This window comes from Pyrgilauda ruficollis, unplaced genomic scaffold (genome assembly GCF_017590135.1).
Source record: "Pyrgilauda ruficollis isolate IOZ18807 unplaced genomic scaffold, ASM1759013v1 scaffold10, whole genome shotgun sequence".
Classification (NCBI taxonomy): Eukaryota; Metazoa; Chordata; class Aves; order Passeriformes; family Passeridae; genus Pyrgilauda; species Pyrgilauda ruficollis.
In genome coordinates this window covers 16570542-16585865 of record NW_024508101.1, presented here as the reverse complement: position 1 = coordinate 16585865, position 15324 = coordinate 16570542, and the positions used below count along the sequence as shown (strand labels likewise).

General features: G+C 44.3%; 1 protein-coding gene across 2 annotated transcripts in view; it reads right to left on the bottom strand.

Moving 5' to 3' along the window:
* Positions 1-15091, bottom strand: part of RAD54L2 (RAD54 like 2) — a 68797-nt gene extending 53706 nt beyond the window's left edge. For both annotated transcript variants that reach the window (XM_041465759.1, XM_041465742.1), the window contains exon 1: positions 14972-15091. The gene's annotated coding sequence lies outside the window, so the exon portion shown is untranslated. The remainder of the gene's footprint in view (positions 1-14971) is intronic.
* Positions 15092-15324: the final 233 nt, after the last annotated feature.

Genomic DNA, 15324 nt, shown 5'->3' with positions numbered 1-15324 from the left:
CAGCATTTTAATATAAAAGCCACTTCTGAATGTGTTTTTGCATGTTTTGCCCACACTGCTACAGTTATAGAAAAAACAACCAAGACCTGTGTAAGGAGTAAAAAACCCTAAGAAAATATTTCAAATGGTGGGGAAAACTCAATAATAGAGCATAGTGTGTCAGGATTCCAAATTACATCCAATACATATTATACAGCAGATTAATTTGGGAAAGTCTTGCCTACCTTACATTAATGATAACCATTCTCAAATTCCAAAAGATACGTTTGAAAAGTCAGCTCATGGGAGAGGTGTGCCAAGCCTTCTCTTTGCGAACACCCAAACCGTGTCAAGATGTGAGCCAATTCCCAAGCAGGAAAGATAGAGATAACTGGAAGATCCCTCTGGAATTTAAGCTCTTGTCATACATAGGTGCCAGAGAAGAAGTTATGTAATAAATCAAGACTAAATTACATAAACAGAAGCAGTAGAACAGGAGTGAAAAGGCACAGAGTTATTCCCCTCACAAGGAAAGATCAGTCACTGCCACTCTTTGAAGACAAGCTGTGGCTTTGGTCATTGAGGTATGCTAACATTATGGCTCACCTCCTTGGAGGGAAACAGACTGGGATAGCTAATAAACAATGTTTTCATCTTTCAGGATGAGGAAAATTGCAAGTTTTCCAAATGTTAAAAGGTCTAATTTTATCCTATTTTCTCAGTACAACCCCATCCACACATTCTTCTCTCTTTGCCTCCCAGAGAAGCACATTCCTTACAGGGGAATGATTCACTGCCTTCAGCTGTGTCCCTGCTCAGGAAATGAGCTTTCCCATCAGCAGCAGCCCAGGGCAGCCCACCATCCCCTGTGAGACAGACACCAGTCACATCACAAAGTGGCATCACCAGACCACAAAGTCAACGCAACTTAACTCTGCCTTGGGTCACAGGTCTGCATTTCAGCACAAAGAATCACACAGGTCTGGGAGCTTGGTTTTGATGCCTCATCCTTCTCCCTCTTCAAAACTGGACTTAAAATCTGAGGTTCTGGTTTATGTAGTTACACAAAAAGGAAGTATTCCACAAAAGTTTGCTCCTCTTTATTCCCTACCCCACCTCAAGCAGTGATAATTACACCAGGGATGAGGAGGTATTACTTATGCCGCCTACAGTTTACCAAAGAAACTTGAACATGAGCAAAAACAAGAGGAAAACAAAAAAAAAACCATCCTGAAGTAGGAGGAAATGGAAATAAACAGTTTTGAACTCATGTGATATGACAATTAGCATATGTTAGACCCAATTTGCTGCCAAGCAATCATACATTAAACTAATTTTTATTGGATTCCAGCATAGATTAAAAATCCATTAAAGGATTAAAAACTGACAGAAACTTCTTTCAGAGTCATTCCCTCACTGCAACATTACACAGTGGTGAAAAAACTTAATGTTCAACTGCCACTTTTTTGCTAGTTTTAAGAACAAAGTAACCAAAACTTCTTGATTTTTGCCTTTCCCACTAAACAGGTCAAAATAAAACACACTGATCCTTATCTATCCTGCACAAATACAGCTGCCTTAATAACTGACACTACAGGCAGCTCACATGGAAAGCAACTGGATGAAAGAGCCTCCTGTGGTTCTGTCCCTAGCAATGGAAGCACCACTTTGGTTGTGCTTTGCTGGCTGAAAACTTCCCAACGGTTTGGACAGGCCTGAAAGGGAAAAGAATGCAGTTTACTGTCTCTCCCCAGAGAGCACAAATATCCCAACACACTGCCGAGGGGATCATTTGGATACACACAAAAATCACCCCAATGGAGATAATAAATATTATTTCACAAAAGCAACAGAGCTATGAGTCTCATGACATGCATATTATATGTTTAGCTCATAAAATTGTGAGTATACGACTCTACATACCGGAGTTTACTTCCAAAAGAGTTTTAAAAGCAGCACAATGCAAGCTGGGCTAAGGAGATACACAAATATTAGTGGGAAGATAATATATCCTGAGGGACACCATACCCTTTTGGTAAACATATCCAACTGTCCTGTCCCAGTTCATGCTAAACAGGATATTAGCCACCAACCAGCACAAGCATACAAGTGTTAAGCCAGGAAGGAGCAACTGAAGAGGGACATATTAACAAATTACTGTAAAACACCATATGACAAGCACCACAATAATCATCCAGAGAAGTAGCTGCTGGCTACCAAACACAGCTCTTTTAGAGTAAAAATGTCACTACCTCCCAAGTGTACAAATTGACTTAACTTTTGTAAATGCTAGCTATGTCTTTTGCAGTACTTGTTCTTACCAAACACACAATACTATATATTCATACCCACACAGAATCCAAAATGTTACATTTCCAAGATTCAGAAGCAAAATGACAAAGATCATTCGGCTGTGATGCAGTCAAAGCCCACAACCTTCTGGGTATTCTTTCTCTCAAAGTTAAGAGCAAGACTCAGTCAAGTGCTTTCCCCAAATGACCACTTCTTCTATCAAAGCTCATTTAGAGTTTGCAAATTCTGCCTGACTGGCAGCTGTGCCCAGTGAGCAAGAACAGAGGGAACAGCAGGAAAGCCAGGTCTTCTCCTGTCCTCTTGACTTGTTACCATCCCAAGTGAAAGCAACTATGTGTCATAAGAAGGCACCATCCCTATGCTCAGATGCTGTTACCTCCCCAAATACAAGAGGAATGGAGCGTCTTGCCTCATCACTATTTACCTCCCCTCCTCTTCAATTATTAGTTAGGTTATTGAATTATTAGTCTTGAATCATAGAACTGTTTGAGTTGGAAAAGAGCTCTAAGATCACAGAGTCCAACCACTAACCCAGCACTGTCAAGTTCACCACTAAGCCATCATGTCTCCAGGTGCCACACTGATGCATCTTTTAAATCCCTCCAGGGCTGGTGACCTCACCACTTCCCTGAACAGCCTGTTCTGATGCTTGACAACCCTTCCAATGAAGAAACCTTGCCTAATATCCAATCTAAACCTCCCTGGCACAACTTGAGACCATTTTCTCTTATCCTGTTGCTTGTTCCTTGAGAGAAGAGACCGACCCCACCTGGCTACAGCCTCCTCTCAGGGAGCTGCACAGGGCAATAAGGTCACTCCTGAGCCTGCTTTTCTCAGGCTGAGCCCCCTCTGCTCCCTCAGCTGCTCCTCATCTGACTTGTGCTCCAGACCCTTCCCCAGCTCCGTTCCCTTCTCTGGAGAAGCTCCAGCATCTCAATGTTTTTCTTGTTGTGAGGAGCCCAAAACTCAGTCCAGGATTTGAGGTGCCTCACCAGTGCCCAGCACAGGGGACAGTCACTGCCCTGGTCCTGCTGGTCACACCAGTGCTGGTACAAGCCAGGTGCCATTGACCTCCTTGGCCACCTGGGCTCATGTTCAGCCACTGCTGAGCAGTGCCCCAGGTCCCTTCCTGCCAGGCAGCTTTCCAGACCCTCTGTCCCAGCCTGTAGTGCTGCAGGGGGTTGCTGTGGCCTTCCTGCCCTCCAGCAGGTCAACGCTCCTGCCCAAACTGGTGTCACCTGCAAACTTCCTGAGGGTGCCCTAGATCACCTCATCCAAGTAACTGATAAAGATATTAAATAGGTGTGACCCCAACCCCAAAGTCTGGGGAACCCCACTAGTGCCCAGCTGGATGTGGCACTATTCTCCATCACTCTGGGCTTGCCAGTTTTTTTGCCCAGTCATTTAACTGAACTTGCTCATTTATTTAATTGGAGAAATTCTTGATTATTATTGATTTGGGCTGAAATAAGAAATTTTTGTAACTACAACTCTTATCTTGATGGGAGATTTTGGGTACAGTTAACAGCATTCTTTAACAGAGAAAACTAATTACATTGCACTTCCAAAGGAGATTTACTGGCAATGCAGTAAAATCTCAATCCACTTCATTCATAGTTGTCCCCTTGCTAGGAATGAAGGAGGCAGATGACAAAAGTTAAGGACTTTCTCATCACAATAAAGGCATAGATGTTCACAAAGAGGCAGACTATCTCATTCTGTTAAAATAAGCATTTCACTGACCAGAAGTATTGATTTAATTGAAATATAAGATCTCCTCTCCTGCTTTTTGTGAGTGTTATGGTAAGTACAGGAGGAAGGAAAAGGCACCTCTAAACAATTTTTTGTAAGGGAGGAAAAAAAAATACATTTTTCTACAGAGTCTGTATGACTAAGCAGATCACCCACTTCTTCAGTGTTCTCTACTCATTATCTGGGTCTTACTTCTCTCAAGCAGTTGACTACTGTCACTATAAAATAAACAAATTCAGATCACAGACCTGAACTACTCACATTCATTGGAGAACAGGATGTGAAGTTACAGTTGACAGAAACTTAAAAATACTAGCTAGGGTGAATCTTACTATATCTTGTCCAGAATTAATAGCTCCCCCCCACAAAAAAAAAACCCAGCTTCCTGAGGAAATTCTTCCTGAGGAAATTCTTCTCCAGAGATAAGAGGACCACATAGCAAAACTGAAGGAAAAAATCAAGAAAAAATAATCTTCTGGGGTAACAGCTTTTCCCCAAATATCTGATCTCAAATGCACTCCTTCAATTCCAAATCTTCTCTGTTCCATGCAACAATCACCCTGACACCCAGTTTTCAAGGCAACTGTTGCTCCCTATTTAGAGCCAGTGTTGCACTTCATAGCTAAGCACAAAAAGACACTGGTCTTGTAAGGTTTATTTCTTGGTCCTGTTCCCTGAATTCTTTGACACCTACAGACAAGGAACTTAAAATCCAACTGATGTCACCACTCCTACAACAACTTCTCAATTTAAAAAATATTCTTTGTTCCTGCTATCTCTTCCACCCCAACATCCCCTACAAAAGCAAGCTGATTTTCCTGACTTCCTATGCCGGGACGCTTGGGTTTGGTTGCTGAGGTGCATTCCATAGCCCGGGCACTTATTCTGAGGAAGGAATATACAGCTTTTGCACTAATTTGGGAAAGGAGAAGCCACTGCCAGCTGCCTGTTCACACAAGTGTTAAGTAGCAATGCTGCAAGAGTAATCAAACCTCTGGGAAGTTACATTACACTGGGAATGCTGTTCCTTTCGCTTCCATCAGAGAGTGATGCATATAATAAATGCAAAGATTGAATAAAAGAGCACACTAAACAGAAGATGGTAACCAAACCTCGATGCTAAACCCACCAATTAGAGACAGAGACGTGCCTTGACACTGACAGAGAGTTTTCAGATTTCACAGGCACCAGAAGGGTAATAAACATTTGGCCTTGATTAAATTACCCATTTTCCCTCTTGCTGACTGCAGCCTCCCAGGCCTCGGACACATTTTCTGCAGCAGCTGCTCTTTTCCCAACTCACACACTGCTCCCACACCACACCAGCACAACCCCTCTGTGTGGCTGGACAGCAACCTGATTCAGCTGAAAATCTACCTGGAAGCAAAATTCAGGTCCCAAATGTGATCTACCACAAAGTTGCATTAACTGTTTTGCGGGCACAAAGGGAAAAAAAAACAGTGTGAGGGTGAAAACATGCAGCCCCAAGTATGGGCTGATCAAGCTGGAGTCACCGTCACCAAGGCCATGCTCTAAGCAGCCAGACACTGCTCCAGTGCAGGGGACAGACAGCATTTCTATTTGAGAAAGTGAGATGGTCCTTGTGATAAAGCTTTCTTGCTTTCAAAACTCCAGCCCAAAGGATGCTGCATATAGCCAAGGTGAGATAATCTTCTCAACTGTCTCTTTCTTTGAGTAGTCAAGACATCACTATGTGGTTTGTATAAACTGGTTCTGAACTTCATTTTGCTGGACTCCTTCAATTGATAAAACCAATGCAATTGCCACTGAAAGCACAGAAGTATCATAAAGTATCTCATGCAGTCAGACACCCTTGCTGTGCACATCTCTCTCCCCACAGCAAATACTCTTAAACTGCTCAAAGCTCAAAGGAAAATATATCTCCTCATGTAAATCCTTAGCATGTAGCACCTTTAGGGAGAGTTCCTGTAAACAGGTCCTTCCAATTACATGTGGGCACCAGAAAAGGCAGGATAAAGTTGTTTTGGGGAACAGATAAGCTGTCCCAACCTTGAGACAGTGGTAACCCTCACTGACAGAAATTTCTCCAGGTCAGGACATGTCCCCTCCTAAATGCACTCAGGGTGACTTGCTAAAGGAACACCTCTATGGGGTGACAAAGGGAAATGATGCAATCTGTACCATGAGAACAAATGGATAATTTCTTGAACCTCATGAGAGGAATTTCCTTTGGCCATGATGAACCCCCTCTGAGATCAAGGGCTCATTTTTAGTACTTGAATAAGAGAATCACTTTCTTTAGCCCTCTGCCTTTCTTCATTTTCTTGTTGTATCTTATTATGTCTGGGATAAGTACATATTCCTGGGCTGTCCTAGAACCTTTCCCAAAAATGCAACCAAAAGCCCCTGTGGGGATCTGGCCATAAATACATACAGGTTTATGTGGCCTCTCATGCACATCCCCTGTGCTTTGCTTTGTGTTTGTTTCACTCAACACTTGAACTTCACCCAAACTGTTCAGGGAGATGTAAACACCCTTGCTATGAGGTCCTCAAAGTCTTCTCTCATCCTTTCTTCTTACAGGAATGCAGTTGCCACTCCAGAGACCGTTGCTGTTGGTCTCAATTTTCTGACCCAGGCCACAGGTAAACTTTTTCACATTCTACAGCTTATACTAAATAATGTCAGCCAAGCAGAGATAAAAGTGAGAAGTGACAGGTCCCCTCAGCAACCATTAGAAAGATACCTGTCTGATACAGGATACCTGTCTGATACAGGATACAGCACATCAAGACCAAATGAAATAAAAAAAAACTGAAATCCTTATCTCCTGAGTTCTACAATCTCCTCCAATCCCCAAAATCTTATACTCTTAGACTCCCTGACAATTAACTCTGTTCACCTTCAATCTTCCCTGCCATAAAGCAACTGCAAAGAGAAGCCAGCAGATCATTGTGGGGAGGGAGGGAAGGTAAAGAAATTGTTTACTTATAACCACTTCTGTCTCTCTTCACTGCCTTCCTTCTCTTTGTCAGCAAAATGGGTCAGACAAGATAACAGAAAGGAGAGCAAGAAATGCAGAGGAGACACACCCCCTCCAAGCTGCAAGGAAATTGAAAGATAAACAACTTCCCTCAACAGAAGGATTTACCTCTAAGGCTTCCTGCACAGACCAGCCGAGGAGTGCAAAAAAAAAAAAAAAAAGAATACAAGACCTTGCCAAAATAATAAAATAAGTCTTAGAGGGGAAAACATAACACTTGGCTGGAAGATGCTCCAAGGTCAGCAGGACAGCCTCTTCCAGTGATAAAAGAAGTCATTTCTTACTGTGCTGACCGTTCCCCAAACCCAGATGTCCTGAACAGACAGATTACATCTGATGCTTGCTGGAACATCCCCTCTGCACAAGGGCTGTTGGTGTGGGCACACATTCCCTGCCAAAGACGAGGGGGTGCCTGGGGAAGGGCCAGCCAGGATAATCTGCCACGAGCAGAGCATCCAGCTCCTGCATTTCCCACGGCCCTTGCTCTGACACATGACTGGGCACGCACCCGTCCTGTGATGGGGAAAGGATCAGGATGTCTGGAAAGGTGCCTACCAGGCACAAGCTGCTGGCACAGCCAGATTTGCCTCCATTGTGCTTCCAGAAAGGTTTAGGAAAACATCCCAAACCAAATGTCCACAGAGAACCCACAGACAACCAATAATCTCCCTAATGGCCAAGACAGGAGTGGACCCATGGATTTTTCCTCTCTACATCCTTCACTGCTTTGGCAGACAGCAGAAACCATTCCTCTGCTGGACAAGGGGCACACTGATTTCATACTACCAGAGACACACCGGCACAGCATCCGTATGCATCCACACCCAGCTACCTCTGCCAGCAAGAGCACATGCAATTTCTCTACCCAACGAAAATGCAATTTCTACAGAATGTAAAGACTGGAGTAAACCCACTACTGGAGTAAACATCTTCAGAGCACATTATGAGATTTTTTTGAGGAAAAACACTGGGAAGATATTCCAACCTCTTCAGGAAATAAAACAGCCACCCCTGTCCTTCCACATACAGCCCCTTCCTCTCCCCATCACCAAAAATGACAGTACTTCCCAAAAAAAGAGATCACAAATATTTGATTTTATTTAAGTACATGGTGCATACAAGCACATTTATTCCCTCAAGAGAAAATGTACACTTAACAGATTTAAAGGAGTGCTGTAAGAGAACAACTACCACCACCAGATCCTCTGACTGACTCTAGCACGTGCAGAAAGAGTCTGAACACTGGGTGAGATCTGTTTACCAAGTGCCAGTGCCCCTGCACTTGTAGGGTGGCAGGTACACTCACACATTTACAGTGCATTTCCTCACCCACATCTTCCAAATGAAATTCCATCCTCACTTGATGACTTCTGGAGAAGGAGACATCCTAATTTTCCTGAATACTTACAAACATCTTCCTAATGTCTTCAGTGGTTGATCACATTCACTGTTAACAATCTGTGCCTCTTTCCTAATTTGAAATAATCTTTTTTAACTTCCAGGCACTGGCTGCTACTGTATCTTTTTCCAGTAAATTAAAGAGCCCTTTGGTACACAGCCTACTCTGCCCAAAGAAAATTGAGAAATTTTTAAATACCTTGTGATAAGCTAAACTGATTGAGCAGTTCAAGAAAAAGTTTTATAATGAGCAGTTTAATCCCTGAAATAGCATTGATCACTACATCTTTCTTGTCTTTGAACATCTCTTCAAAAACACCAACATTAAACCTTGTCAAAATACTCTGCAACTGATTTCACCTCTCTGTCCTCATTCAGTATTTCCTGTTATTATGAATGTACGTTAGTATTTAAAAATTAATTAGCTTATTTTAAGCTCTGAGGACTCTCTGCCATATATCTGCTCTTCTCCTGCCATCCTTTCCAAGGTCACTGGTTTCTGGAAGCACAAGTCTGTATTCTAAACCTACAGCCTCCAGTCTTTCCCATAACATGCATAACATGCCTCAGCTCTATAAAAACATTTGGCCATATTAAACCCAGTTACCCAAACAATTCATAGGACACTGTACAGCTGCTGCTCCCTCATGCTTCACCACTCAGGCACAACCTTTACATAATCCACACATTTGAATAGCTCTAATTTCATGTTTTCTTCCAGGCCACTGACAAAAATACTACAAAGCTCTGGATCTACTATAAATCCCTGAAAAAATCCTCCATTCATATTCTATTTTCCACTTCCACTGTTTTTAATCCAGTTGTTGACTCATAGATCATACATGAAACTGTATCTGTTGTACCAGATTCACTTTTCAGCAACACCCTCACGGACTGAAGCAGTCATGGGAATACAATCACCACACAAATCCCATTTGCAAGTATGTGTTTGATACAAGAGATTTAATTAGAATTTTCTGATCTTTCAGAGCACTGTTACTCCCCAGCCATGTAACAGAGTCTCTTTTGCTTCACTAATTTTGAGTAAATCCCACCAGCAGCCCTCCTCAATCAATTCCTTTTGGAGCAACATTCCATTTTCCATGTTGACTCAGCAGGCAGTCGAGCACCTGTGCTCCACTATCCACTCCCAGGCCTTGACAGGTCCACGGATTTTGCTTGGTTTGGGGTTTGGTTGGATGTTGTTGCATCAGCAACAAACAGCTAGAGCAATTCACATAAGATCAATACATTTTAATAACCTATTTATTCTGGATTCAACAACTCCAAATATAATAACCCACACTTCTCTGACACTGACATTCTGGATAAGACTTGAGAAACTGGAGAAAATCTTTGGTGAATTACTACATCTCTAAAATGTCATTTCCCTAGTTCTGTTGGGCAGGAAAAGTTCTCTTCACAAGAATTTTACATAAAAACTTTCACTGTGAAGAGAAGATAATAAAAGTCAAAATTATGTTACTTCCACCGTGTTTCAATTCCTTCCCATCCTGTGGTTGCCCTACAAACTCCTTGTACCCGACCAGCCAGGTTCTGCATTTCTGTTGGTCAATTCTGCCCTTGTATATCTCCACTTCTTTGGTCATTAGATCAAGCTGGTTTGCCACAAAGAACACCAGAGTAAAGTTTTCTGCCAAATCAGTACAAAACCCCTTTAATTGCTTTTATAAGTTTAGTGCCTCTCTTATATAAAGCATGTTGTTTTGCACTTGACCTGACCAAAGTCCTCCTGGTTCAGTGTAAGTTTCAATGTATTTGTAACTCAGGAAAGCACGTGGGCATGTTGAGCTTTTCCACCTTTGGTTTTCTACTTATCTGCCATGCGCCAGCATAGAAACAGTTACAACAGCAGAAGAGAAATTTTGCTAATATGCTTAATTCTTGGCTACTCCTACCAGTACCATTGTGTGTGCACGTGCAGAGAAGGAGGAGAGAGTAATTTAAGTCATACCAGCAAGAAGCTAGTTCATCTCATCAACTCTCCTCTGTTTCAAATAGGTATCCAAGAAGCAAATGGTAACTGCACTTTGCAGCTCAGAAATTCCTCTTAGGATTTAGGGCAGTAGTAGAGGGCACTGTTTGTATGGTCTGAATGCTGCACTCTTGCTTATACCACAAGCTGCACTGATTGCATCTAACAGATTTCTTCATCCTGGTTTTGAAACAACTGGCTAAAGGCTAAAAGTCTTCCCCTAAAGATTTCTGCATCTTTGAATGAGATCTTCATGAAGTTATTCAGCACTTTTCCCCAGCACAGGATCAATACTTCCTCCAGACAAGTGCCTACCAGCTTTACATCTTTCCCAATGCTTGAATAACTGACTGTCACTAACACCAAACTTGGATCATTCTTCCTTTCTTTCTTTGTGCATTTCAACTCGCAGATACACTCTCAGAACAGCAGCTTTGGGACCAGCTGACAGGCCACCCCACAGGGCTTCAAATCACTGCTCCTACTCGCAGGTTTTAGAGCACACCGAAAATGCTGCTATGAGGTCTAAGTGATGGATGTAACAATTCAAGTGAGTCACAGATACCTTTGAAATGCCACAAGATTTTGGGAGGTGTCAGACTGACCCCAACTCCAGCATTATCACTGAGTAAGAGCAACCTTTCAATTACTGCAGCTGCTCTGAGATTGCAATAGCACTGAATCAGCCTTGCTCACAGGACTGCTCAGACATTCTGCTACTCCACATCAAGCATAAATTGAGTCAATGGTGTACCTGACCTTTAAGAATTTCTGAAAGGTTATTTTTTTTATACCTCGAGATATTTTTCAAAGTAACAAATCTTATTGATATTCTTATGCAGTTTTACATCTGCATGAATGAAAGCAATATATACTTTTTCACCTTTTTATTCCCCCTCAAAACTTGTTTCAACTTCAGGTATACCAATTTTGTCAGCAAATGTGCAGTTGGCATTTGCTGGTTATCACATACAAAATACTGATCAATAACTCACTATTATTTAGAATGTCATGCTACCAGCAAGCTGGTTTTAAAACATGATGACTTAAAAAAAAAACAAACAACAAAACAATACCACCACATTCTCAGAAACTCAACCAGCTTCTAAAGTTGCCTATTCAACAAATTTTACCATCTCATACCAGCAAGAAGCTAGTTCCTGTAATTCCACCTTCTTTCTTCTCCCAGTATATAATGACACTTGATTTCATCAGCTAATTCTGTCCCTTTCTCAAACAACAAATGGTCATTTACTGTTTCATCATTCCCCTTCCTCTGTAAGATTGTTTCTTAATAAGCACAAAGCCCTAAAAATTAAATGTGAGGCTTCTAAAAGTTAACAAGAAACAAAATTTTCATTCATTCTTTCAAATTACCTAAATATCAGACTCTACACAAGTCTTCTGTGCTGGCAAAAGTACTCAATAAACACTGATTTGGGTGGCAGGGCTCTCTATAAATTATTTTTATACAGCTAAAATATTGCTTAAACACAACAAATACTTGTCTTGAGATGAGCATTCTCTGAAAAAAGTTCAGCTGTAATTAACAATTAGGTAAATATAAAGCAGAAATTATATTGTGTAAGCAGAAAACATGTCACAAAACTATATGTGTACCAAGGATCTAGGAATAGCAAACAGTACTTAATCTTTGCAGAACCTAAGTTCTGGAATTAGGTTTAAAATAAGAGACTTTGTTAGCAGAGGGTATTATCCCACAGGGTATCATCTCCCAAAAACTTCTAGGCACCTGATGGAAACAAGTCCAGAGAAATTACAGTAACATTGTTGCAAGGTAACTAACAGCATTCTTAAAAACCTTGTACCCAACTGTTTCATTCCACTGACACCCATAAACCACCATATTCGAAAGCACACTTCCAGCATTGTTACATTCTGGATTTGATCACATGGGATTCAACCCCATCCCCATGGGAAAAGCTTGCCACTCCCATCCTAGCACAGTGACTGGATACATCTCAAAGAAGGGTTTCAAAGGACACAATCCTGAGAAACAAAGTGAAGGCAATGTAACAGGCAGAAGTGTCAGCTGGGAACTCAGGATACCTGAGTTCCTTCTGAGCAGAAGACTTAAGAAAGGGAGCCAGGAGTGACACTAGTGACAACTGGAATATGTGGAGAAGGATGGAACAACTCACTGCTCAGTGCTGCAGGGGCTGTGATGTGACACGTGTGCGTACCCACACACGTCTGTGTGCACATGAATGAGGCTCTCTGCAGAGCTGTGTGGCAGCAGGGTGAGAGACACCAGTGGCACAAATACATCCCTGCACACAGGAAATGCAACACATGGTGACAGCACTGGGCTGTACCAGCAGGAGCACTGCCACCCTGACCCAGGAAACCGTGGCTCCCTGGCATTTTTCAAAGCCTCTGCAAACACCACGGGCAGTTTTGGGCACCCCCAGGACATGCCAGGCACTGATCAACCAGAGTGGGTTTGGTGGAGAGCCACCAAGATGCTCAGAGGGACACAGCGCGTGAAGAGAGGCTGTGGGAGATCCAGACTGGAGAAGAAAATGCTCTGGGGAGCTGACAGCAGATCTGCTGGGCCCACAGGGGCTCTGTGCACAGGGGCACACAGCAGGACATCAGACACAAACTGAAGTGGTGCAGGTGTGACCTGACCTAGAGAAAAGGTCTTTCCTGGTGAGGACAGTCAAGCACCACAGCAAGGACACAGAAAATGACAAACCTTAGTCTTTGGAGGGTTTAAGACTTGAATGAACAAAGTCCTGGTCTGACCTTGGTGTACATCCCACTTTGAGCAGCAGGTTGGACTGGACACTTCTTGAGGCCCTTTCCAGTCAGAATTACCCCACAAAGTCAACTTGGATCCCAGAGAACACCACAATGTCCTGTTACAGATTTACTATGCCAGGCTATACCTTTCAAATCTTCACTGAAATGCCACCACTATCGAGAGAACACAAAACCCATGCTGCTTGGTTCATCTCCTCACAAGAGCATGGGTTCCCAGCCAGGATCTGCAATAGCCTTGAGTATCAAATCTGGAATTTCAAGAGATTTTAGAGGTGCAGAAGTTATCACTGAGTGCAGAACAAGTGGAACCCAGTGCCTAAACATGCAGAGGTTTTTTGGGAGACGGTGGTGTTTACTCCGAGGCAGAAAACGTCACACATCTACAACAGCTCTTCCTTAAAGTATCAACTGTATATTTCTTGAAAATGTCACATTCAGCACCTACCCTCAAGGAACAACCCCTACATTCTGATGCTGTAAAGGCACAGGGTAAGAAGCTGTGCTGTTCTCTCTGTATATTCAGGGTGTACAGCTCCACACCTGGGAAAAGAAGCCTCGCTTAGCAAACTACAACCATGCCAGCTCCCAGCAGGAGCACCTGCAGGGTCTAAGCAGACTGTTTTGTTTTTATTCTTCTGCTGGGTGCTGCTGCCCCTAGAGCAGAGCTACTTAAACAAAGGTTGTTTATTCTAAATTAATTGATTCTGCATTGAAGCACAGAGAGACCACTCACAAGGCCCATTACTCTAAGTCAGGAAGGGGAGCTACCACCTTCAACCAGGCAGCAGAACATCTCAAACCAACACAGAAGCTTCTGCAGTTATTTCCTATAGGCTAAGTGACTATTCACCAAGTATGATGCTTGCATAACCATACAAAGGATATCCAATGTTAACAGTTACAAAGACAAGCAAATGTAACCATCTTATTAGCATTTTTAGAAAAAGGAAAAAAAGAACTGTTACTTCCTTTTACTGTTTGGGTTTTTCCTGTTTAGTATTTTGGGTTTGGGGTTTTTCTTTTTGTTTTTTTAAATCAGAATTCCCCCACCTGCACAGACCGGAGGGATGTAGTAAACTTTTCAAAGCACCAGTTCTGTACCAATCGACTAAGTGACAGGATGGGATTTCAATGGAGTTTGCAAGCAACTCTCAAATGTGAGCACCGAAACATACAGCCACCCAAAACCCATTCCCCGGAGGGAGCAAGTTAAAAAGCTGAAGACAGGATCCGGAGAGGAGAGGTAACAGGATCAGCAGCACCAGCTCGCACACCGAGCCTTCCCCTTCCACAGCTCACAAACAAGTCTCACGCAGACAATAAATTATGACTTTGCACGTCCGTTTACCAGTCCCACAGACCATGTTTACCAGTCCCACCGATCACTGCTGCTCGGCCACAGCCGAGCGTGACAAGCGCCGTGCCCGGGCACCGCGGGGCTCCGCCAGGCCCTTCCGTCTCAGCACCGCGCTGCCGGCACGGGCGGACCCGGGAGCCACGGCACCTCCCGGGGGCGTGCGCACCCCCCGGCTCCCCCACCATGACAACCCCGCTCAGGCCCCGAGGCTCGGCCGGGCGCGCCCCGGGCCGGCCGCCCCGCTCCCGGTGGCGGGTGCAGCCTCAGCCCCGGGCCCAGCTCCGCAGCCCCCGGCTCCTCGCCGGCGTGCCCCTGCCCGGCCCGCTCCCATTGTGGCGGCGGCCCCGCAGCGCTGCACTCTCACCTGGGCGGCGGGCGGGGGCTGCGGCCCGGCGGCCCCGGGAGCTGCGGCCGCCCCGGGAGCTCCGGGAGCTGCGGCCGCCCCGCCGCCTCCTCCCGCCTCCGCCGCTCCTCGGGCTCCGCCGCCGCTCGGGGCCGCCCCCCGTCGCAGCGCCCGCCTCGTCCCCCGGGCAGCAACAGGCGCCTCCGCCGCGAAGGTTCCGCAGGGCGCAGAAAGGTTCCCCCCGGCCCCAGGGGTCCCGGGGCTGGAGCGGGATGGGGCGGGATGAGGGGCCCGGGCTGCTGCTGCCGCTGCCATGGGCTGTGAGGAGAGCGACTGCAAGGGGCAACCCCCCACCGCCCGCGGAAAGCTGCTAA